The sequence below is a fragment of the Scomber japonicus genome, chromosome 13 (assembly GCF_027409825.1).
Source record: "Scomber japonicus isolate fScoJap1 chromosome 13, fScoJap1.pri, whole genome shotgun sequence".
NCBI lineage: Eukaryota > Metazoa > Chordata > Actinopteri > Scombriformes > Scombridae > Scomber > Scomber japonicus.
The window spans coordinates 15,869,038-15,894,712 of NC_070590.1; the positions used below are offsets into that span (position 1 = coordinate 15,869,038).

A 25,675-nucleotide genomic window follows, 5' to 3' on the forward strand; every position below is an offset into this window, starting at 1 on the left:
GAGGCAGATGTGTGTGGATGTATGGTGGGTTGCTAACGTATGCCTACACTTGACGTGAAAAGAAAGCAGTTGAATATTATGAGGATACATTAGCATGCAGAGTGTCCTGTCTCTCCCTGACATATTCTGCGGCTCCGGCGTGACACAATAGCCCTGCACAAGCAACCCAAGTACTGGCTCTCTCTTGCTTCTACTACATCCACGCAGGTCAGCCAGCCCCTGTTTATACACTCGCAAAGCATGACACAGAGTTGGAGATTCAGTGAGAGTGGGAGAGAGGGTCATCCAGAGAGGGAAATATCAAAGAGTATGCTGTCTACACAGCACTCAGGTAGCCCAGCTCACCCAGAGGTTTTTCTGAAACACAAAGATCCCCAAAAAAGAACACAAAGACAGAAAGATAGAGAAATGTTTGTGTCTAACAGAAGAAGAAATGGCATGTAGATGCTTTAATAATGAGCAGAAAGATGAGTTCACCTCTGTGTTCAGATACAGTTGTGGCACATCTCACTCCTTCACACACACACACACAGACACTGAGCCAGCGTAATGAACAGATAAGCTTACCTTTGTAGTCACAATGCAGAGGCAGTCCATGGTATTTAGAGCGAAATATTGGGGTGTATTTCAACCCCCCCAACCCCCCACGACAGAGGGCTGAGACCCCACACCCCTCTCCCCAGCCTGCCCCACTCCTGCACTCTCACTCTCGTCCTGCCTTTCCCCCCTTTTCGCTCCTTCCGTGAATCTCTTCTTTGACTAACTGAACCAGCGAGGGAAAGAGAGGATGGAGGGAGGGGGAAACATGAAAAGGGAGGGGGAGGGCGAGAGAGAGAGAGAGAGAGAGAGAGAGAGAGAGAGAGAGAGAGAGAGAGAGAGAGAGAGAGAGAGAGAGAGAGAGAGAGAGAGAGAGAGAGAGAGAGAGAGAGAGAGAGAGAGAGAGAGAGAGAGAGAGAGACAGAGAGACAGAGAGAGAGAGACAGAGAGACAGAATCTGCTTTTTGGGGGGTCTGTAGCGAGTGAGAAGCGGCGTAAAAGAAAGGAAAAAGATGAGGTGAATAGGAAAAAGAGATTGAAGAAAAGGATGATGGAGATGGAAAGCAGAGGTGGCGGGGATTTAAAAGAGTGGGGGGATGGGGGGTTCACACTATGGAAATAAAAGGGAAAAAAGAGAAACAGAATAAGACAGTGAAACAGCAGAGGATGGAGAGGAAGAACTGAGGGAGGGGACAGTGAAGGAGTGAGAAAAGGAGAGGGAGAGTGGGTGAGTGTGTGCGTGTGTGACAGAGAAAGAGAGAGAGAAGACAGAAGGAATTAGACCGAAAGAAAATGTGTTGAGGAGGAGAGTGTGAATTACATATGCACCACAGAAGAAAAAAAGAGAAAACGCGAAGCACCGCGAGATAGACTTAAAGAAGACCGAAACAAACACGAGAAGAAGAAACAGGAGTTTGAGTTAACCTGATGAAATGATGAGACTGAAAATGCATGAAGGGTTTTCTGCTTGTTGTAGCACTCTGCAGCTGTTGCTTTAGCAATGGTGCAGTTGTTGCCATGGCAATAGGAAGGCTTGTTGTTGTCATATGGTCACTGTTGTAGTGCTGAGGGCTAAGGAAGTAACCCTGCATCACTATCTGTGTGTGTGTGTGTGTGTGTGTGTGTGTGCGTGTATGTATATGTGTGTACTATTCATTTTACATCAGATTTAAATAAATAATCACCAGAAATGATCAAGACAATTTGAACTATTACTGCACTTCCATATGATTTGCCACATTTGATTTTGAATCTACTATCTATGTACAACCTGAATAATTGTGTGTATTCTTCTACTCTGTATCACAATGTTCACTATTTAGTTTAGTTGAAATAAAATGGTGTAAAAATGTTTCAGCTGTACACTCTGCCTTTAAGACAGTGGACCGTACCACTCAGGGTTGTGTAAGGGGGAATGTGCGCTACAGTGTCTTTGCATCATCAGTTCTATAATTGTACAAATCCACCCTGCGCCCCACCTCTCCCCCCACTTCCAGCTCCCCACAATGCCAGAGCAATGGTGCAGCAATAAAGCAATTCTAAATGATGAACACACATTTATTCCCTGGGGTGAAGAGCAGGAAGCTTTGATCGAAAAATGTATGGCACACACACAACAAACACAGACACTTGCAGATGGCCACACTCTACAGATGGCAAGTGTTTTAAATACACTCGCAGTCATGCTTTCTTTCAGAAATGCCAAACCTCTGTAATTACATGCAAAGACCTTAATTACTTTAATCACCACTCTGTCACTATACATACCTGGTAGTCTACACTCTAGACTAGTTAATTCTGTTTTTTAGGTTTAGTTTGCTCATCTTTTGACTCATATTGAACTGGTAAACCACAAATGTAACTTGTTAGAATCAAGACAGCAGTTTAATGAGACATCCTGAGAGATTCCAGCAGAGGTAGTTAAAGCAATATTTCACCATCTTATAACATTTAATAACTCCCACTAGCCTTTGATGCCTTCTGACAACTCTATTTATTATACATAGAAAGACTAAAGGACTGAAAAAAAAGATTGGTCTTTTAGAGAGTAGTTCTGTCTGTTCTCAATTAGAGAGACAGAAGAAATACTATGAATACAGTGAATCTGTAAACAGTGCATAGGACGTTGGTGTTTAAAATGTGAGTATTTTGTACTCTCAAACAAATAAACTATGTAATAAGCTAATTTTTAATTATCTTAAATATGTGAGCCATATTTGTTTTGTATTTAGCAGCTTATAGTATTCAGCAGAAATGTTTAACTTCACAGATTTACAAGCACATCATGCACTCCATGTCTGAAGTGCACTCTAAGTATTTCGGAAAAAAAGACAGAATTAAGATTTAATCGTTTTTGCTTTGTTCATTCGCAGTGTAGAGTCCATTGAATTCTATTACAGTGGCAATAATGAGTCTTGAACTAGTAGTTAAATGTTGCTGCGAGTGATGGTGTTGGCAATACAACACACAAACCTAAATAGTATTTGCTTACATGTTGTTTGTAAAAAGGGTCAGCCACTAATGGTAAAATATGTATTAATTTCAACAATGAGAAATGCTCAGAGTCCAAGGTGTTCTCATCCAGTTGCTTATTTTGTCTAAACAATGGTTAAAAAACATAAATGAATTATTTTTTAATTAGAGGAAATTGAGAACATTTCCAAACCCCAACATTGGAGATGTTTTAATTTGGGACTCTACTAAAATATCTGTAGGATTTACTATTCAAAAAACTCTCTGTCACTAATTAAAAAAAACTTCATCAACCATTGAAGGGTACTTACTTTTACAACCATTGTGCTTAAAATTAAGGAATGTAAGCAATCCAGTGATTTTAAGTCTCATAAGGTGTACGACGTTCTCTGAGCAAAAGTATGCTATCAGAAAAATTCATTTGGATTTCCTTATGGCTGAGCACTTTTATAATGTACATAACAGTAATCCATACAGCCTTATGCTTTTGGAGTGATGATCAACTCAAATTATTACTGCAGAGAGAAACGTTTTATACCAAATGTAGACCACAGCAGACCCAGGAAGAAAGTAGCTTCAGTCCTTTTGTTCTAATGTTCTCATTTTTGTCGTGTCTGTGCATCCATGTTTTCATTGTTTTGTTCTCATTATTTTTCTTATTAACCTTTTTCTTCTCGCTATACATTTTGTAGAGCCATCTAGTGGTCATACTTTGCAATTGTCACCTTGGAGTTCACTGGCTTTCTGTTCAAGTGTTTGAAATAACCTTATATTTGTAAAACTGGGAAAGTGAATGCTGAGGGCTACACCCTGAAGAAGGCTGTTTGTGTATCTATTAGGGTGTTGTAATCCAGCTCTATTTTAACATGTACAAGTATTCTTTCTTTTTTTAAGAATTTCACTATGAAATAGCCATCTGAATAAAGGTTTTTATGCTAGAAGAGTGCCTTCACCCAGGGAGCACCTTCATCACACTTGTTTGACCTTCCAGACCTTTTCTTTCTCAAAAAACTCTTTATTTAACTCATTATGACCCTCCTGAGTAGCCCACTCTGTTGTGATTGGCCACCTCGTGGAAGCCCTCGGGAGACTTCCACTGACTTCAGAGGTTATGCCAACAAACCATAAAACAAACCATTGTAGTTATTTCACTACTTTTCTCATTCTTTACCTGAAAAAGTACAACTGTGCATATCTGAAACGATCTGATTTAAGAATGGATGCAAACATCACCAGAAAAACCTTTTGAAAAAATTGTTGATGTACATGTGTAATATGCTCATGTCAGACTGTTGCAAAGGTAGAAAAAAACTATGTCTACAACAACATCTGCATTACCAAGATAGTGAGATATATGGATGGATAGAAATAAAATAAAAACATGGGATAACATACTAAATTAGACAAATGTGCTAAGTTGTTGACGTTTTCAACATTTTAAAAATACAAGGAGGTAGAGTTGGAGGAAAAAGATTTGCAAATTCACCATTTGCAAAACTGAAGTAAAACAAAGTTAGTAAAACAGTGGATTTTGTTGCAGTGCGTTCAGAGCAGGTTAAAGTCTGGACTTTTGACTTGCAGGCAGCATTTCTATATACTTTAACCTCAAGGTTTGGAACTTTGACTACATTTAGCAGAGATATCCAACATAATAACAATATATAAATAACATAAAACCACAAAAAGCATAATACTGTATGTCCCCTTTAACCTATTTTAAAATTGTAAACAAATTTTTCAAACAACTAATCAATTAATCGACTGATAATTTCAATCAATTTTAATCACTAATCAGTCCTACAATATCTATGAACTCCAGTGTAATCACTCTTCACTCTGCAGTATTATATTATTATTGTGTATTGTAGCATGCTCCTGTGCTGTGTTGTACTATACTGGATTTACCAGTAGAAATAGCTTTATGGGTCCATCTGTAAATGTGACAGATCAATTTCCACTTTCTGTATCACATCTGTTGTGATGTTGAGGTTTCTATCTTTTTGTTTTTAATGGAGTTGTTGCTTTGTGCAGCAGCACTCTGACATCTTACACCACTAAACTGAAATATAAAGAAAATGTAAACTGATCTGTGAGCAAAAGTGTCCAAATATGAAGGCGAAAACTGTTTCTGTACATTTCCAAAATGGATTCAAGAACACTTTATGTTTGTGTAAATATTTTAGTGGGGAACTGGAGGCAAATCATGTTTATAGGAATGCATTAGTAATTAATGCAAGTGTGTGTGGGAGGTAATCTAGTGAGTGTGACAGCTGTGTATGTACATTCAAGGGTGTAAGTATGAGATGGTAAATATGAGAATTTTTATGCACATGAAAGGGATTGTTTGAGATATGGGCCATATACCTAGCACGTTTTCTCTCAGAAGATAATCCTAATATGGCTGACCTGTATACAAGATTATATAATTCTGCTCTCGAGTGAGCAAGGAGCTCTGTGCTCACGTTTCCTTTGCCAAAACCTGAGTATTTCTCACATTCTCAAAGTTAGGATTTTTCTGGCGTTTGTCTGTGCTCAGTGTAACCTTTAATTAGCACAAAAATGAGTAACAGAAAAATAGCGTGATATTGATAATAATATAAATGAGGACAAAGCATACATTTTAAATACTCAAACCTTCCAACGCCTCTACTACTCCCACACATGCACACACACAGTCACACACGCTGTTAAAAATATATCATGCTAGAAGTAGCAAAGAGAAAAAACCTCTCCCTGTGGACAAGCTTGAATACTGAGAGCATTCTCATTGATGTACATCCACAAACCTCCATTATAATAATCCTTTCTAAGACTTGGAAGAGCACTCACCCATAAAAATGTTGTCTCCATCCTCATGTGCCGCTTTGCTTAAAGATTATACTCTTTTGGCTCTATGGTATGCCTCTGACTTAAAAGTAGGCCAAGGACAAGTGCTGGTCATCTAAACAGGCTACACCTAAGCAGAACATCCAGATCATAGGGCTGCTGACTGAAAAGTGGCCAAATATGTCTTTAGCAGGAACACAATGTTCATTAGAACTGATTCATTCAAATAACCGTATATTATTTATGACAGGTTTGTGATAACATTTGGATTAGTCAGAATACAACACATGCCCAAAGCTGTGTTATTTTGATTCAGAATACATAAAGATGTTCCTCAGTTAGATAATGTAGGCATACATTGCATAGTGAGCTGTTAAAGTATTTTTCAAATATTTAAAATAGTACTGGTCTTGTCGGCTTCTATCTAGCAAAAACTCCTTTTCCCTGGTCTAAAAATATTCAGCTGGCATTAAAAGCGAGAGACCATTTCAGAGTTGTCAAGGACAAGAGACACCTACAGGTGTCTGCACACTCGCTCGAGGCAGTGTCACTTTTTTGGTATTGTTTAGGGGCATCACTGCTGCTAGCTGGATGTGCCTGCTCTTGGTTTTGCAGCATGTATGTCACTGCAGCTTCCCTGAAGTAGACTATCCTTAGTGCATGTGATGAGAGCCACGTACCATGTGTGAGCTCCTCAGGAAACCAACTGCAGGCTGGATTCTGAGCTTTACAGTGTGTGTGTGTCCCATGGCAGATGTTTGTAGCTTTTGTTTTCTGAGGGATATGAAGGAAAATATCTCTCCAGATTGTGCTTGTGTGGAAGCAGATTTTTGAGGTTTGTTAGATGCTATGAGCAGTGGAGCTGTACACCTGCTAAGCTTTGACAGAGGTGAGTATAGAAGTCTGAGTATATAATCAGTCACTCACAAGAAAAACATATTGTAGGCTCATGTCTATCTGCTTTTACTTCAAAAATTGGATTATGCTACCTATAATCTATCGTCTAAGTCTACTCTCAGGTCTTTAAAAACATGATCGACCCTAATTTCTTTCTCTTCTGCTTTTGACATTTTGAAAAAATTTAGAATAACATGTTAAACAATTTGAAGGTTCATAGTTAAGTGTTGAGTGCTTTGGAGCTTGTAGATAAAACCGACAACTAAAGGAAAAACATGCTACTACTTATGAAGACATGCATTCAGTCTATGCCAATAGTCTCTGTAGTCTATTGAAGATACATTATTACTGCCTCCTTGCCACTCATACTGACATTATTGTTCTCCAGCTCAGCAAGCCTGTCTCACAGTGCCTACATGTACCAGCATGCACTTCACATTAGTGATGAGTCAGTGGCGAAAAATCCAATTATTTTCAATGACGGAGTTGATAGTATTGCTCAGCACTGTTAAGAGACTTGTATCGTTCTTAGAAAGTGAGGTTGAAGTATGTGTGCCACCAATTATCCAAACATGTGGGGAGCTGGGTTTGTAAAAAGCCACTTCATCGTCATCATCAAACTGGTTAAATTCACCAAGTCACCAAAAAAAAACATAATTATGGCTGCTTCTAATGCCAGGTGGGCACGAGAGACAGTCTCAAGCCTCATCATCTCTTTTGTTTGCATTTCCTCAGCTGTGTATGCACTGCTCTGAGTCGAACAACATGGTATACTGTGGAAAATGTGCAGATAAGCTGAGAAGTTGTTTGGCCATCCAGAATGCTTCTCTGACTTCACACTGTGCTGTGATACCACCAGGCGGACAGAGAATGGAACTCAAACCCTCCCTGTAGTTCTTGGTACTCCAGTCGATGGTGGAAGTAAACCAGGCTACAGAGAACACTGGCAAAGTGTGGGCGTTACACACATGCCAGCGCCATGACTAATACATGGAAACAAAGCTGAAAATCACTGAAACGTTCATTTAAGTTATTTACTGATTGCACCTGGAAGTTGGATACAAATAGAAAACAGACAAAACTAACTACTACTATTTCTGCCAGATAGACAGCTCCGAAAACAAACAGCCCATTTTTAACCACCTGCTACTCACACTGTATGATTAGGCAGCTCACTTCTACTTGTCAGTGCATGTTGTCTGCTCAGCTGACAGCCTGGCAAAATGGGATTTGGCACACTGTTAAAGCAAAACCAGAGGTGCACATTGAACAAGGTGCTTCCTTGATTAACACTAGCCTAGCTCGCTACAGCTTTCAGTAGCTTTTCTGTGCTGATTATTTCCACCAACACACAACTTGCTAATTAATAAGCAGCTGGGGAATTCCAAGGCTGCTAATACATTCACTTGTCCACTGCAGCATGTAAGGACATAGCTCACATTCACCCTCCTGGCATATCAGTCTGAGTAACAGAGCTGGTGGTAGGAACTGAGATGTTTTGTTTTTGTTTTTTTCCAAATCCAAGGCTTTCAATGTTTGAATGGATTTTTAAAATGTATGCATTTAAAGTTGGTGTGGTGAATAAGCCAGTTACACTCACAAAGGCATGATGGATGTGAATAAAAAGTGCTTTTTATTCTGCTGAATAAAAAGCAGATAGATAGATAGATAGTTGGTTGGTCCAAAATTCTATTGTTATCATTATTATTATTAAGCATATGTATTTGAGATTGTGCTTCCCGAGGACACTCACCAGGTATGTGAGCCTTTTATTCTACACCTGAGTGTTGATTGAAAGGCAGCCGCCTCGTTAAGGCTGCCAATAGTTAGCTAACAATCTTCGCCCAGCCAACCACACGCCATGTGGCAGGGTGCCTCACTCATCTTCTCAGCCAGAGATACAGTCTTATTCTCCCCACTTGGCTAAAAAGTGGCAAATGGTTGCTTTGGATTAGTGAGGACTTAATATCTAATGACAATGTATACATGCAAAATTGCAGTTTGAAGTTGCATCACATAAATAGTTTTTTCCTCAATTTAATTAAAATAAAAATTGTTTTTAAACACAACTCAGTGTGGCCATGATTACTACAGATTTTACTGCCTGCAAACAAGGGATTTTAAGAATTTACGTCATCTGAAAAGAATTAATTATTGTTCACAGAGGCTACAATATCTGTCTGAACACACACAAACGCAAGTTTTCATATCCACTAAATAGTAGAAATCACATCATCTAGTTACTGCTCATTGTTAGACTTTTCAGCCTTGATACGCAAGATGACAGTTCAAAGGCTCTGTAAGATGTTACCTAACATTGTGCTGTGGTTGATTAAAAAAAAAAAAAGACAAAAAGACGCTGTCTCTTATTACGTGGAGTTGAATGCCATCTACTGGTGAAATCATGCATTACAGCAAACTGGCCTGAATTTTACATATTGCAAAATGATCTACAAATTACAATACAACATATAACAATTAAAAATGTTTACCACCCTCATGGATCATTACGGTAAATGTGACTGTGGCAGGAGATTACAGCAAGTTTAAATATCAAAGAGGCATGCTTGGTTAATTGTCAGTGAGTGACCATGTGTGTATCTACATAATAAGTAGGTCTACATTAATATACTCCCTTTATGTAGAATTATCTTTTCAGTGATGTTCAGGATGTTTTTTGGGACTTTTCCTGTCTGTGTATGTCATAGGAGTGCTGTCAGCAGTGAAAGGGCTGTACTTATTAAAGTAAGGCTTGTGGCTTCAATGTCTGGAACTCATAATGAACTGAAAAACAACTGAAAAAAAAATTCAGTCAGAGAGAAGGAACAATGAAACTAAACATATACAGCACAAAGACCTGTTTGAAAACAGCCAGCATTTTCATTTTTTCCACTGCAGACAGTCTGTGTTTGCACTTTGCCTTATCAACACCTGCCGTGTTAAACCAGTGTAACAGATGGCAGTGTTACTTAGCTACAGGCTATAGGTCCCATTTCAAGGTGTTCAACTCTTAAGATCATTGACAAGGAGCTGTTATAACTGAGGGGAAGCAAGGCAGATCTAACAGTATGCCATCCTTAGAGAAAGAAAAAATGCATATTTTACCTTCAAATAAGGACATTTAGGTCATTACATGTAGAATTACCGAATCAAAAAAAAAACAAAAAAAACCCAACACTAATCAAAGATGTACTGCAGTGTTTTAAGCTAAGAACTCCACCAATGAATGAATCAATGAATGAGGCCAAGAAGAATTTCAGGATGCTAATGGGGAGTTTAACCTTCTACGTTTGGCCAAATAAAACAATTGCACCCTGGCTTTGTTGAGGGACCTGCCACGTGCAGAAATAGAAAATGGTCTTCGTCTCACTACCCCCAGCAGTTGACAGCAGGACAAATGGGAGGTTGTCAAAGTCCAGGCTTTGAATCGCTCTGACATTCCTTCTTGTGCCCACTACCACCTGCCACGGCTGTTACTGCCAACCAGTCACCTGTATGGTCATTCAAGGTCTTGGCTGGGCTTCTGACAGAGCAGCCATTGAAGGATGAATGTCCATACCTCCTAGGGAGAAGCAAAATTACTCCAGCACTTTTTCCCGCCAACACCTGGAATTTGCTCGCTTGAAAAACAGCCATGTCCAGCTGATGAGCTTCCCAAGGCCTTCAGAGGAGCCAACCGCCGCTGTGCACCAGGGCACTTATCGTCATCAGGTCATCCATGAAAGCTCCAAGGGGGCTGCTGAAAGACAGACATGGTCAGGGAACGGGCTTATGGCGCTCCAATTGCTGACATGATTTACATATTGATTGAAAGTTAAAGACGATGACTCAAACAGTATCTCCTAATGGAAAATCCCCTGCATGCACCATTACTTCATCTATGTATGTTTTTTACACCTTCTAAACTTGTAGGAACAACTGCTTAACATTAATATTTACAAGATGTAACGTTTACAACTATGAATGAAGGCAGGTTAAACGTAATGAATAGCCTCTTTTAAAGCGCTAAACATGAGGTCGTTTTGTGTCAGGTAAATAAAAGTGAAGGAAATGTGCTCTGCCTCCAGGCACTTTTAAGGGAGTCGGTGTAAAACTTTAATTATAACCAGGAGAGAGACGTTGTTGTCAACATCACAGAAGACTTAAAGTTATCTAATCGTTATTCTGAAGCATTAGTTTGCGCTTGTGGCAAACAGAGGTGAGATGAGGCATGAATCATAAGGCAGAGTTTTGGAAGAACCTGTGGAGACCGTCCGCATGTTATTCTTATATCTCAGCTAGAGGGCTGACACAGACCGAGGCCCTTGTGAGCTGCAAGACAAGTGAAGAAGCCTATCAATCATTTACACTGCTTGGTCCGTGTTCCCGAAAAGACAGCACTGTGATAACTCATTTATGTTACCTAGATTGTCTTTCTAAAAGGGACAAGAGCAAGGCAGTGTTTTCGGTCGAAGGCGTTGTCGCAGTTGTCCCCGTCTGAGATTATGACAGATTCAGTCTAACCTGAACAACCTCAGAATTGCAGAATTGTGAAGGCAAAATCAAACCAGCAGAGTTAAATGTGACGAACAAGCTTTTATAGATTCTTTCTCTTTCTTTTTGCTTAGTTGTTCTCTAAAATGTTTAACTTTAAGCGTGTGATTCACTGAACAATAGGTGCCATTCTGTTAAGGCCACGAGCTACAGTCTCACGGTCTGTCTCAACTCACACATGTATCACCACCTGAATAAAATAAGTACAGTTTTACTGTTTCTGCAGAGTCTAATAACACCTAGGTAGAATAGAGAGGACTCCCAGCCTAAAGGGAAAAAACAACACTTGGCAGTAATGTGAAGAGGCTTATTTTTCTGTCACGTCTGATTTGTCTGTGATCATTTCTTGTGAGTTTCAGTGAAAAATGTAATACTAATGTTGTCGCTGACACACTGCACTACACACACTAAAAAGTTATTTTAGGCCCAATAATTGACAAATTAAGACCAAAGACCAAAAAAGACAGAGAAAAGTAGCTAACAAAGTAATGTTATCGTCGGTGCTTGTCATCTGTCTACAGTCAGTTTTGAAGATGAGAGGCAAGAAGCTTTCTGCATTGCAAAGCTACTGTGCATTACAAAATGTTGCACGCTTTGGGTAGCGTGTTAGCAATTTTTAATTTTAATGGCCATTCATTTTCTCTCTCAAAAACATAAAACATTACAAAGGAAAAGATGTTGTCTTTGCTGTTGTTTCTTTATAGTTGCAGTAGGTGAAACGTGACGCAGAAGGAAGTAGGATTGCTCGCTAGATCAACGCAGCATGTGTAAAATTTCTTGTATGTATGCTCAGATACACTACGTACGCCCTTGAGGCTTTGGGTGTGATGCCTGCACTGTAGCTGTTAAAACAAGTGAGCTTCTATAAGAAACGATCTGCGACAATTATATGTTTACATGCATTCTTACATACTTGTGTTCCTACTTGTGAATCATTTTGAGTCATTGTACTGATTAAGTAACAAACCCAGACTCAAAGGTTCAAAGGTGTGTCTTGCTTTAGTCATGCATGGACGGTACCCTGCAAAGCAAATTCACTGTGAGAGGAAAACACACCGAACTGTCCTTGAGATAACACTGAATATCAAAGAAGATGTGTGGTGAAAAAAACATGGGTGAGTATGGTGTAACCTTGCTGACCAATTTCAAGAGCATACAGGCCTCAATGTCAGCTTAGGAAAAATAAACTCAACAGTGAAAAGGAACAGCAGCCATGCAAGACTGCCACACCTTTATAAAACACTTCAGGATTAGAAAGTGTTCATGTAAAAGAGGGTTTTATTTACATTCAAGGCTACGGTAAAGAAGTTCAGCACTTATGACATGTGACCAAATGAACTGAACACATACTGTTTAAGCTTGTAGTCTGTGATATTCTTCCACAATGTCTGTGCTAGTGCTTGCTAATATTTATTTTAAATGAACTGGACTGTGACTTTTACAAGCCTGTCAGATGTTTGTGCAACAAATTAAAGATGTAAGAATCTTAGCATTGTGAGAGATCAATCCTCAGAAACGACCTGCTCCTCTGCACCCATTAGTAGGTTTAAAACAAAGCAGGCTTAGGAAGGTACATTTTGAAAGAGAAATAACATTTTTAATTGCACTACAAATTGAATGAAAAACTAATTCCACTTGCCCTAAACTAGTTTGCACAGTGTCAGTTGCCATCCAACCTGTAATGAGTTGTCTAGACTCTCAGTAAAAATGAATAGCCATAGGGTCGTTCAATAAATGGAATATATTAAAAATGGAACAAGAGACACAAGGGCAAGTATTGTGAGTGGACTTGTACAATTACGCTGTTATTCTGTAGCACAAAGAATGTTTTATGATTTATTTCCGTATTCAGGCTACTTTTAGGTAATCACTTGCCCTTCCTTGACCTTTAGGCCTAAATCCTACACCCAAGGGTAGTAGTTTGCAAAGTTCAAGCTACGTTAAATAAAGTGATTTTTTTTGGTGTTGATTGCTAATTCACCAAAAAGTTTATTCACAAACAACAACATTAAATGTATTTTATTCAGTCCTTTGCATCTGAGAGAAAATCTGAGGCAAACATTTGAATGGGGGAGAAAGCCAGAGAACTAGAATGAATGAATGAATGAATGTCCACAAAGAAAAATCATAATGCTGCCCTCTGTTGGTTCCATTCAAAGCTGAGTGAGACAATACTTGACCTACCAACATCAAACTATACTCCAGTTTTACCACAGACAACATTTTAGCTGAGGCAACATTTGATTTTCATGTTAAATATTAATCACTATTTTTTTGTAAGGACGTTAGTTGGTCAAGGTCAAGTCAAAGGTCAAGTTCAATCAAATCAAAGTTCATGTTTTTCTTCCTACGCTGCTATCTGTTCTTAAATTTTCACTGTTGTATTAATCAGTGGTGAAATCTGTCTGTGTCAGTTATGACAGTGGTCAAATTTGATAGCCATCATGTTTAATACGTTCCAAGTGGCAAGGCTTAAAATTGGATTTAATCCCTTAAAAATTGTTAATATGTTTGCAATTATAGAAACATTTTAGTGCAGTGTCATTATATTTTCTTTAAGCTAACACATTGTTCTTAACTCAACTATTGATGAGGAAAAAAATGTAGGGAATCCAAACACAAAAACTGTTCCAGCATTTAATAATAAAGTACAGCTGCTGTTGATGCAAGGTTTAGACCGTAGAGGAGACTGTGATTGGTCCTTTGCAAGCCAGTATACAAATTTAGTCAAATCTGATTCAAATGTTGTACTGTGAGACCTTTTTGTATCCTAACCAACTCTGAAACACTAAGATAATGAGAGACTTAATTTCAACTGTTTTTACTATCTTAATGACAAATGCTATTAGCCTGCTCCATAATAGTTAACACATTCTAAATGCTTTATGTTGAAAAGGTTGTGCTCGGTTGTTTCTGTAAATCTTTGTTGCTTGTGTAGTAATGCTGCTTTCAATTGAATGTACTTTCAGGGACCAAAGAAAGAGGAGAAACTGAAGCTTATGTGAGCGACTGCACATAAATTCCATCAACAATTCCTTAACCAACCAATCTGTGAGTAACAAGGATTATACTACAGTGAAAGAGGTAGGAACAGGTTAATTTAAAGGTCCAAGTCCCTTCAGAGGAGAGTGAAACCAATAAAACTGAAAAGGAATAAGCTCAAAAAGGATTCTCCAATAATTCTTCCCGATAGCCCAGCAGAAATAGTAAATAACAAGCAGGCAATTATTTTGTATTGGCTCCTATATTTGTTTGAGTCCAGAGAGGGGAGTTGGGCAATAGAGTGTTTGTTTACGCCCCCCAAAAATAAAATTAACGATTGAAACTGTGAGGCCTGGAGAGGGAAATCCTAACTGGGGTATCCTATGTGTATGCAAGGATGCAACATTGTAAAGAAACACAAGCCACCTAAAACAGAAAATGAGCCAACCACCTTTTCCTCAGCAGATAAAAAGGAGAAAGTGATTAGGCAGAGAGCTGTGGATCATTGTTGAGAATGCAGCATCTGGCCAGATTTTGCTATCTTATCAGGCACCAGCCTTGCAGATAAGGTGTTCCCAAATAGCAAGTCAGACCAGAGTATCCTGGGCAGCTTCAATAACAAGTCCTTCTTTTACTTCTCTGCCTGGGTTAAAATCTCAGCCACATCCCGGTGAGAAAACCAGCGAAACTGCTAAAAAAATGGGAGGGGAGAATCTGACAAGCTCGACACACCCACGCCAGTAGGCCTATATCCCTTCCTACGACCCACACCCCGCACAGATAGTCAGTGGCAGCTCACTGAATATGCAACTGCCCTGAATCCTATAAGCAGGTCAGAAATGCACTCCCAAAATCCACTCAAAGTGCCCAGCGGACACAGACGGGTCAGAAATGCAGCAAACAGAGATCCATGCAAAAATACAAAAGAGTCAGGTCAAGGATCAGACATCAGCCGAGCAAATACTTGTAGGAATGTCAGGAGGTTTAAGCCTGAAACGAATGCAGGAGCAAAGAAAAGGTGATAAAGATGAGACAGTAATGAGAATCGGGAAGAACAGGTAAATTCTCCCACAGTGAGAGGTCTAAGAAATCATATCAAGTATATTCTCAATCACTATATTTTTAAATCTTATTTTTGTGTTATTGCATTTTCCCATATTAATATTTTAATCCAGGTAATATTATGGTACAATTAAGGAAAATATGTGTGTAATTGTATTGTATTTTTTATTTTATCATTGCACTCTGCTTGCATTTTAAAATATAAGCATGGGAACAAGCCTCTCAAATTAAAATGAACTGTGGAAAATGAATATCCTATTCTTCAACAACAACTGCAAAAATATATTTCTAAATCTGAATATTTTTGCTCTCGCCGTAGCAACAATAAAGGGCATGTCCGGTACATGCTAAGCACTTAATGCCACAACTGAAACAAAATGTTTTCTAGGCTGAATCCTCCCTGCACGTGTCACTGGTTGAGTCACGGCAATCAAGCAAAGTATCTGAATCACTATTCACACGGACGTTTAGTTTATGATTCTAAAATGACACAATTCACACTTTACTATGAATATTAAAAGCAGAAAAACGAGATTGATTGTCGGCGTGCAAACCAGCATATTAAGGCCGGTGACGCTGTTCCTACGGTGTTCCTGGTTAATGTAGGTCAAAGCAGTGACGGAAGGGTGTCCTCCGTTGAACCCGCGGTATTAAACCTCATCCACAGTCCTGCAGATGGCGCGCACAGTCAACCGAGTGCCCTCGGTGCTCACCACGGTGCTCACACAACAATATCCGTATGGAGCCTACCCAGCTTGAGAGATGGCGATTGTCTGAGGCGACACCTCTGTCTCCCTGTACAGCTGGAGGGAGGCTGTGAAAGCAAAGTTCAAGAGTGCAACGGGTTTTTTTTTAAGAAAAGGAGAGTTTTTCACACCCATTACGCTCAGCAGCTCAGGAGGCAGGGCAGTTTATCTGACGGGTTGATCGAGTAACCTTAGTTGACCTCTTTGTCAGTAAAAGCCTGCCTTTCAAGGTGCAGAGCTGCTTACACTTAACGCCCTCCACCCAGTACACTACATAGGATACAATTCACAGCCATGAGTGATATACTGAAAGCATCTATTAAACACGACCCTCAGCGTGGCTCATTATTCTGATCTGAACTACAAGCGTGTGCGCACACACGCACACCTGTCACTGTCTAGACAGGGAGGGGGCATTAAGGCGGTGGGTGTGGGGGGGATCCCCACATGACCCATTAGTGCTTTATTCTACACCAGCCAGAATATATCTCAAGGCGCTGGATAATGACACAAAAAAACAACAACAACAGGAGAAAAAGCCAATCGCTCCACCAAATCTGATTGGCCGGACTGAACCGACACCAAATTTTTTCCCTGCTCACTAACTGGAGGTCAGCTCGGGACGTTAAAAAATAAATAAATGAGAAAATAGAAATGCGTAGAAAGTAGAAGACACGGCAGACAATCTAGCTTGTTGGTGCCGTCGATGATTGACGGCGCCACCGTCCAATGAGAAGCCGCGGCGCAGCTGGCTCACTGTACTGGCAGAGGCGGCGTCCAATGCAAAGTTCAGACGCATGATGGACATATAACTGACAATTCCCCTGTCCTTTTGATCCAGACGGGATAGATTTGAGAGTTCATTCACATTTGTGAACGCGGATATTTTGAACAGTAGGCGTTGCAGCCCCACAACGAAAAATATATATTAATAGTGAATAAAAAGGTGGGATTAATGGGTGAAGTGAGCACTCTCACGGGGGTGCAACATTCAAACCCGCAGCATTTACAGGTTTTGTTATGCACTATGGTTTCTATTCATAAAAGGATGTGTTGTTGCTCAGGAGAGAACTTAAACACCTCGAGTAGGAGGAACACTACTACTACAACTACTATTACTATAACTCCCACCACTTCCAGAGAGCCATAATGGAGCCAGTTTCGCCGTCCCACCGTGCGCCCTGCGATTGGGGGGCACAACAATGTTGACGGATTTCTGATCCAACCCAAGACAGTGCACTGTTCTTCCAATAGCAGCTTTAAGTGAAAAGGCGTGCCTGCCTTCCTGCCTGCCCCCCCCCTCCACACCCACCCACCCCCTCTCTCTCCACCACCACCACTACCACCACCCCTCAAAGTACTCGATGTATAGTTAAAAAATGGGAGGGCACACTTGAACCGAGCTGCTCTATGAAGGTAGGCTGCAGCGTGTGTTTATTGATGAGATGAAAAGAAGATGGAAGTGAGAAATGAAACAAAGTAAAGGAACATATTAAAGAAAAAAAACTATACGCGCTTCGTCGGGGGAAAACAGGGGGAGCCGTGGAAACGCTGTCGCCACTTTTTGAACGAGCTTCGAAGTGCGGGTAAGAAATTGAGAAAAGTAGGAGAAGGGACGGGTCTTTGCATTATCTATAGGCTGACGCTATTATTAAAAGGGAGAGATCAGGGGGATTTCCTTACATCGGGGATTGAAACGTGCTCGTTTGCTTTCGGGTGATAATGCATGAAATGCCACAGACTTCTATGTTGTACTTCTTGGCTGGTTTTACCTTCCTAAATATTACGCGGTGGGCTATATTATCGGAAACTTCACCCCGTAGAGGATCTCAGACGGTCAATAAATGTGACGCCAGTGTGTGTAGAATGATATGCAACGAGTCCTTCGTGTTTAAAGGGGGGTACTCAGTTTTTTTGGGCTGCCAGGGGTTTTTGTTGTCCATTTATATTCGAGTACAAAAACGCGCTGCCCTGGCATGACGCAAGTTTCCCATCTGTCACTATTCTCAAACATGCCCCTTTACCTTTAGCCCTTCACTTTCGGATTTGCCCGTGCAGAACCGGACAGGCGACACTTGAGAACAATACTGTGGTCAAACTGTGCTCGCAGGTCTGTTTCTCTCAATCAGCGAAAGCCTCAGCGATGCCTGCTCACATTTTACACACTGTGAGCCCCGGAACAACTGTGGCAGCCGACGTGCGCATTTGGCTTTTAGGTCAGTTATTTGAATAAGAGGAAACGCGTTTCCTTATTGTAATTAACCACCGTATCACACTCTTAGTGTATCACCCCTATTTCTTAAATACATTTCAGTTTGTTGAAGTTGCCGGAAAGATGGTTTCGAAGCCTGAAATCCATCATTATAGCGAGCGGCTCACACAACCAGCGCATATAGTCAGACAGATGTCTAGCCTACATTTTTTTAATGCATTAATATGAATACGGATTTATGAGATGGGGTTAAGCTCAGCAGAGCAAGGAGGAAGGCGGGCTAATATTTTGTCGTGGGGTGAAACAATATACTGCAGGTTCAGTTTCTGAGAGAAATCTGAACTAGATCCATCCAGTGGGACTCCGGTCTTTGATTTTGGTGCCACGCTTCGCCAAAAATGAATGAACACGTAAAAAAAATTGTCGCAATCCGCTTTTATTTATAGCCTACAGTATGTGAAGAAAAATTTGTTTACGGTCTGATGATGTTATGGCAAAAGGGTGGCCTAGATATGAGGACGTGCTCTGGTGTAATTAAAGTTGCAAGAGACGCTTCCTGTGCGCCTTTTTGAGACGTTTTTGTTGCAAAATATTCAGGCAACCCGTGATTCATTTGATGCCGCTTATTAGAGGACAGTATAGGAGGCACTTCACCACTTGGATAAAAGTTAAAATACGTTAAGTATTAAGGATAATAAAAATGAATGGAGCAGCGACTCCCCAAAATTCTCTGAAGGGGGCCATTGGGGGAGTTGAGCCGGAGCAACATGTCAGTCTTGTTCTTTAGGGCTCTGTCCATCCGTGCGCGCCTGTGTGTGTGGCTGGCTGAGGGGGGGGGGGGACAGAGACACGAGCATGCGTGTGTGTGTGTGTGTGTGTGTGTGTGTGTGTGTGTGTGTGTGTGTGTGTGTGGCAAACAGATGTTGACCCAAGGCGCTTGGCTTTGTCAGATAAAGAGAGTAATACAGCATGTCCTCGTGTCTATTATAAGCGCCAGTTATAGTTTGTACAGTACTACACGTTCTGTGCGTGATTAGTGGACGCGGGCTCGTCTGTAGCCCCAGAAGTTGCACGCAGGTAAAACGCTGTGATATTACTCATGTCTCAGGTCGGTTTTGGTGTGGTCACTGAAGCTGTTTCCGTGAGAAGACGCGAGTGGTCAAAAACAAGTAGGCCGGACCCGGGTTTGACACGGGAGTAGGGTGGTGGTGGTGGGGAGGGTTGTTGGAGGGGGGGGGGGCTGCATGAGAGCGCAGCGCTGCGTCCAGCTCCCTCCAGTGTAGACACGGTCTGTGGGTTTGCACCTGTGTGTGTGTGTGTGTGTGTGAGTGTGAGCATGAGAGAGGTTTTTACCATATAATTGTGCGTTCATCCCTTTTTTTCCTCTTTTGTTGTGATCACTCCCCCTCCCCGCCTTCATTCACAATATGTCCCCCACAACGTAAATGAGTTATAGTCCTATAGGCTCCGTTACGTAATTGATGGCTGCACTGGATCATTTGTTTTTTGAATGGGCACATTTGGAGGAGCAGAGCCTGCAGCCTGGTGTAGCAGAAATGCCACATTTCACCTTGTTGTAAGTCATACTTAGAAATCTTTCTTTGGACCAGAATGATTGACAGGCTGCATGTGGGTGAGCCAAGTGAAATGTACATTGTCACAAAGTATAAACTGGATTGAATCCCCCTCATGTGAAGAGAATGAACTTAACACCTGTATTTTTGGACGTTTTATTGTTTGGTAAATTGGAGAGTGCTTGTTCTGTGTGTGTAAGTGAGCTCTCACCACAGCTTAATGTCAAAAACTCTTGTTATATCAACACAGAGGTGTACACTAGCTGCTGAAAGAGAGACAGCCATTATGTGCCCTGGGTGTGTGTGTGTGTGTGTGTGTGTGTGTGTGTGTGTGTGTGTGTGTGTGTGTGTTGTCGTCCAGAGTATCAGGTGCCCAGTTTCATCTCCGTTAAGTCGTTAATGAGTATTTATATGTATATATTCCACATGTGCATTAATATGCACAGTGTTTGAGCCATCGCCATTTGCCTGCTTTCTGTGTCACTGCTAAAACCCACCCATGACTAATGAATATTTAAGAGCATGTCTGCAGACGAAGGAAACTCATTATTATATGAAGGAGACCCAGCAGATAAACTGTAGACCTGCTCAGATGAAAGCAAGGGGAGGGGGGAGAGAGAGGTGTTCAGTTAATCCACACGCTGCAATCAATCCCAATTTTCTTTTGGCTTCACCATCCTTCACTCTTGCTCTGCAGCTTGTCACCTTCTCTTCACATTCTGCAATGTATTGTCGACCAACTGACCAACACAAGCGCGTGCCTCTAGCATTCAGTTTTCAAAATGTTTCCAGCTGACTTATTCACTCCTTCACACGTTGCCTCCCACCTGATTATTTGGGTTTACTCAAGTGAAAATGTTTAAGGGTACCAGGCTCCGCTAATGTAATGGGCGCTTTTTTGGAAGACACATATCACAAAAAAACAATCATGGTGTACTGTACATGCGCACAGATGGCAGGTCAGTATTCCAAATAATTTTGAAGCACAGTAGAGGAACTGCTGCCCAAATAGAGACATCTCTGTGAAGCCTCCGCAATGCCACATTTACTGGTAGTTGTTCCCACTCCGACCATTTTCACCAGGCTTTCACCAGGTAATCCTGTTGGCCAGTAACTTACATAACTGAGTGTGTAAATATATGTTCATGCTAATGTTTCAATTCAGCTCTCTAGAAAAGTAGTCAGGCTTTATGGACAGTATGTAGTGGGAAGGATGGGAGGTGTGGGAGAGAGCATGTAATATTGGTCATGAGTGGAATTCACATTAATCCACTCAATCATGCAGTGCTGCTTATTTTGCCATGTATGTAAATTAAAAGAATTGCAGTTTTATATTAAAGTATAAGAAAATACAGGAAGTTTAAATTTGGATGCAAATTTAAGCATGTATGGAGCAGCTTTATAATAATAATAATAATAAAATAATTAAAATATCTGCTCTCAGAACTGGTGAAGCTTTATAGAATATATCAAATTAATGTTGTAATTTATAATTCCAAGTAGAGTATTTTACCATCGTATGACAAGAAATGTTAAAATAAAAATATGCACTTGAGTCCATCCTGGCACTTCCTCTACCCTAGTTGAACATATTTTGGCAGCCATTTTGGGAATGCAGTTGAAATCCATCGATATAACGAGCCACTTTGTGGATTACGTCCAGAATGGCACAGTCAGTGCTTGTTAACTGCTTGGCCTTGTTGTCTCAGACAGTGTTTACCCCCCTCCTCCCTTCCCCTTTTTTTTCCCTTTTTTTTTTTTTTTTTTTTTTTTTAAGTTTGTTTCGGTATGATACTCGTTAGAGGAATATTCCCCCATGAAGCAAAACTAATCTTTGACGTGATTGCCAACACAGAGTGTTTTCAGGTGCACATCTAAAAGTTAATGATAAGTCACATAATTAACTACAGAATCGCCTTAAAGCCTTTTAATAGACTTTGAGCTCAAAGATTTGTTTTTTTGTTTAGGAAGAACACATACCGTTTCTCACCTGATGTTTACTGCCAAAACTGCTGTTTCACAGCAGCTGCAGCTGTAATACTGTATTTGAGTCCCCAGTTACCATAGCAACTTAAAAAAACCTTAAAAGCTGTAGAGAGCTCTTTAATTATTTTATATCACACATATGTTCATTTATTTTCTCTTATCTCTCAATCATATAATGAAATTAGTGACTGCTTGCTAAACTCCTCTTTGGTAAATAGTCACCATATCTGCAAACTGGAGAGTATTGGCAGGCTAACTGCCTCCTGGCTAACTGGCTTGGATCCTTCTACCCACAAAGCACCTTTTTCACACATAACATGCTTCTCCTCACGTTATATATTTTTTTGTTCTTGGAAATACTAATAACACAATTGCTAAAACCTGTTGAGAATCCATACAGGCTCCCTTTGTAATTAAGGAGAGTTTATGCAACATAAAAATGAGTCCTGATGGTTTCCTTCCAGCTGTAAGGCAAGGAGAGATAATAATATGTATGTTTAAGGGGAGGAAAATGTCTTGTTTTTTAGTGAGGGGATCATTTTATTAGGATAAAATCATTTTTTGAATAAAACTGAAGATTTTTTTGTTTTGCAACCATTATTATGTATTCATATTGCCTAAAGAAAACTTTCAAAGCCTCTATATTTCACATTAGACTGGCTCAATTTGTCAATTCACTGAGCAGGAATTCTTAAAATTCTCCCTCCTTTTGATTTGAATGCTATTGAGAATCTAAAAAGCTGTTGATGAAAATAACTTTTTATAAAACTCTGCTTCTGTCACAGCCCAGTGACTTTCAGAGCACGCAGCATGCAGAAGAAAAAAAAAACGGACAAACGAAAAATCTTTAAGGCATGTTTTCCACTTTTCAAAGGACTTTTGTTTTGGAATCTCCCCTCCCTGCAAGTATCACAGGAATGTGTAATGAAAGCACACATTGAGACTGAATAAGTATCTGCGAATGTGCCATGTTGTTGTCAGGAAGCTTTTGTTCAGATATAAAACTTTATATGAAAAGTCTTATATGTCTTATGAAACACAGTTAATGCCCTCATGTTCCCAGATACTGTAGCTTGATGGTAAATGCAACACGGTTTTACTGTTGAATATTCCCAAAATATGTATACATAAACATAAAATTAACATTCCAAACAGTTCATCACACATTCGCCCCAGGACGAGCCTGTTATAAATTTGGTACAGCACCAGAATTTATGGACTCTTGTACAGTGTCCTCAAGGTAATTGCAACATTTTTGTATAATGGCCTAATGATAAAGTAATCTGCATGTGTGTGAGTGAACAAACCTTTCAGCATTTTCAGGATGAATTTAGGTAGAGTTCATGATTTTAATCCATATGTACAGTTGTTATTTGATACATCAACAGTACGTACAGTACAAACAGATTGTAGTTGTGGGTGTGACCATGTGTTTCCATTACCTTTGCTGAAATTGCTAACAGATTCTTGATTCATGCCTCTTTATATCTGCAGTGCTGGTTTTAAAGCTTTTGATTTGTTTGGTGCTATAAGATCCAAATATCATGCAACTACTTTACCAGAACTATTTGTACAACTAGCACAAAAGTTTGTCTTTTTTTTTTTTTTTTTTTTTTTTTTAGATTTTTGCCAAGTCAAAAATGTGTTGTTTTTCTAATAATATATGTTTTAATCTTGGACAAACTACCTTACTTTCATCAGCAGGAAAGAAACAAGCATTTAAAGCTAATTTGTATTCTCTCTCTTTAAACACACACGCAGGCCCAGGCATTCAACTGATGTGAAAAATGTATCCTGGATTCTAATAGCGAAGTTGTATGTTTGCCAAGGTGCATGTGTGTCCTCAGTTCACCCTGCTGCCCATATGGTTTTCTACAAGTCATGGTGAGATCACTGCCTAGCTGAACGGGGGAAAAGTATCTGAAGAGGGTTTAAGAACATTTTTAAAAAAAGGAACAGAGTCTTCAGTAACTTTTTAAACTATTATACAGACAATAAGTGCTGTATATTCTCTGCTTCCATCTTGGCTCCAGGAAGACTTTTTAAGCCTCACGCTAGTAAACAGCAGCCGCAGCAGCCAAAATGTTAAGATTGTGCACAATCCAGGTACATCGGTATGTACTTTGCCATGTGTAAACTGAGAGGGAATTATTTACACAATAGTATTTGTGTTGTGGTTTTACCTCAAATGAAGATTATTGGAAGTATTTTCACAGAATGTAAAACTCCCCCCCCCCCCCTTTTTATCGAGTAAGTCATTAGTCTTTAGAAATACAGCTTCAGGGAATTACTATCAGACATTTTGTCTTTTGAAAGAAATTCTTGTACAAGTAATTTTCATTTTACATTTTCATTTTTTAAAACCATGAAAGTGAAAGGAATATCTGCTCGGTACCGCCTGCATAGTTTATTGCCCCGAAATTGACCTTGATGGAGACAGATTTCAAAATAGATTCCAGTAGCTGGAAAATCAGCTAGAAACCTAATGTTTAATCTTCTTATACTGTGTTCAACTGTAAGGACGAGTGTGTAACCTGTTTGGCAACAAACACATGACAGAGCTATTTTCAGTTTAATTAAAGTTGCCCAGCTTGTTTCACAACACTTTGGGAATTTATAAGTGATAAAGAGAAAAAAACAACTGAATCTGATCATCCTGGTAGCATCAGCTCTGAGTTATAACACCTGTGTTACATTTTCTGCACAGATGCAGTCCATGTGTCAGGCTCCATGAGATGTTAAGGTGGTTAGTACAGCGATGTAATAGTTGTCATTTGTGGCAGCGGTGGTGCTGTGTTTTTCCCTTACAATAAAAGACCTTGTTACAGCTGCTGTGTAAACTAACATTAAGATGGCTTTTCTTTTATATGTTGTATGAATGGGTTAAATGGCACGAATGCATTTTTAGACAATATGTCTTTTGGGGCCTTTGAGTGTAGAAGGCTGCGCTGCTGGTTACTGTATTGACGTCCATTCAATCACTTATTCATTAATTCGATTTCTTTTAAATTCTTACACGTGTTCAGAGACCGTCCAGCATATCCTGACATGCATTTAGAGGAAGGCAGGGCAACACGCTGGGCAGGTTGCTTAACTAACTTACAGACAGAGACACAGAAGTAACAGGAGCTAGTCATTAAAGGTTTACTTTAAGTTAACATAAAACCCAGTGTTGCACAAAGATGACCGAAAAAAATACACATCCATCAGCCTTAAAATGTCAGTACAAATGACTTTATGATAGGTCCTGCTGAAAATACTCACGGCCATGTGGTATGATTTTTATAGTAATGATACCAGAAACAGCTGATGAGCTTGTGTTACACTCTGGGGCATACAAGCTATAGATTGTTACCATCAAAGATGATAATTCAACTACACCTAAACAGACCACACCGACCAACAATTCATGTGCATTAGCAAGGCCAAAAGGCCACATGATTACCATAAACGGCACTGAAGGCGTGATCGTGTAATCTCTCTACTCTGTGCTGCGAGTGGACAATGTAGTGACTCCTCTCTCTGTGTGCACACATCACAGACAAGTACTGTACACTAATATTTACCATTCATTATTCGTCAAGAAGCTGTAGTAATGGCCAGCAGTCAAATACCTGGTGATATTGGTGGTATCCTGATGCTACTGTGACACATTGCAAAGCAGCAAACAATGCTAGCTAGGTAGTGCACAAACCAACTAGGCCTTGATTTTATTACTGTCAGCTAGACTAGTTTTTCTCCTGTAAAAAAGAAAAAGAAAACGTTGAAGTACATAATATAAATTGTACTTAAAGGTTGAATATGTAGAATATTTATTAAAAGCTATATATATTTTTTTTTTAAATAAT

The 25,675-nt window shown here is 39.9% G+C and overlaps 1 protein-coding gene across 1 annotated transcript in view; it reads left to right on the forward strand.

Annotated features, from left to right (window-relative positions):
• The first annotated feature begins 17,442 nt into the window (after positions 1 to 17,442).
• zbtb20 (zinc finger and BTB domain containing 20) overlaps positions 17,443 to 25,675 on the forward strand; it is a 29,244-nt gene continuing 21,011 nt past the window's right edge. The window contains exon 1 of the mRNA XM_053332170.1: positions 17,443 to 17,641. The gene's annotated coding sequence lies outside the window, so the exon portion shown is untranslated. The remainder of the gene's footprint in view (positions 17,642 to 25,675) is intronic.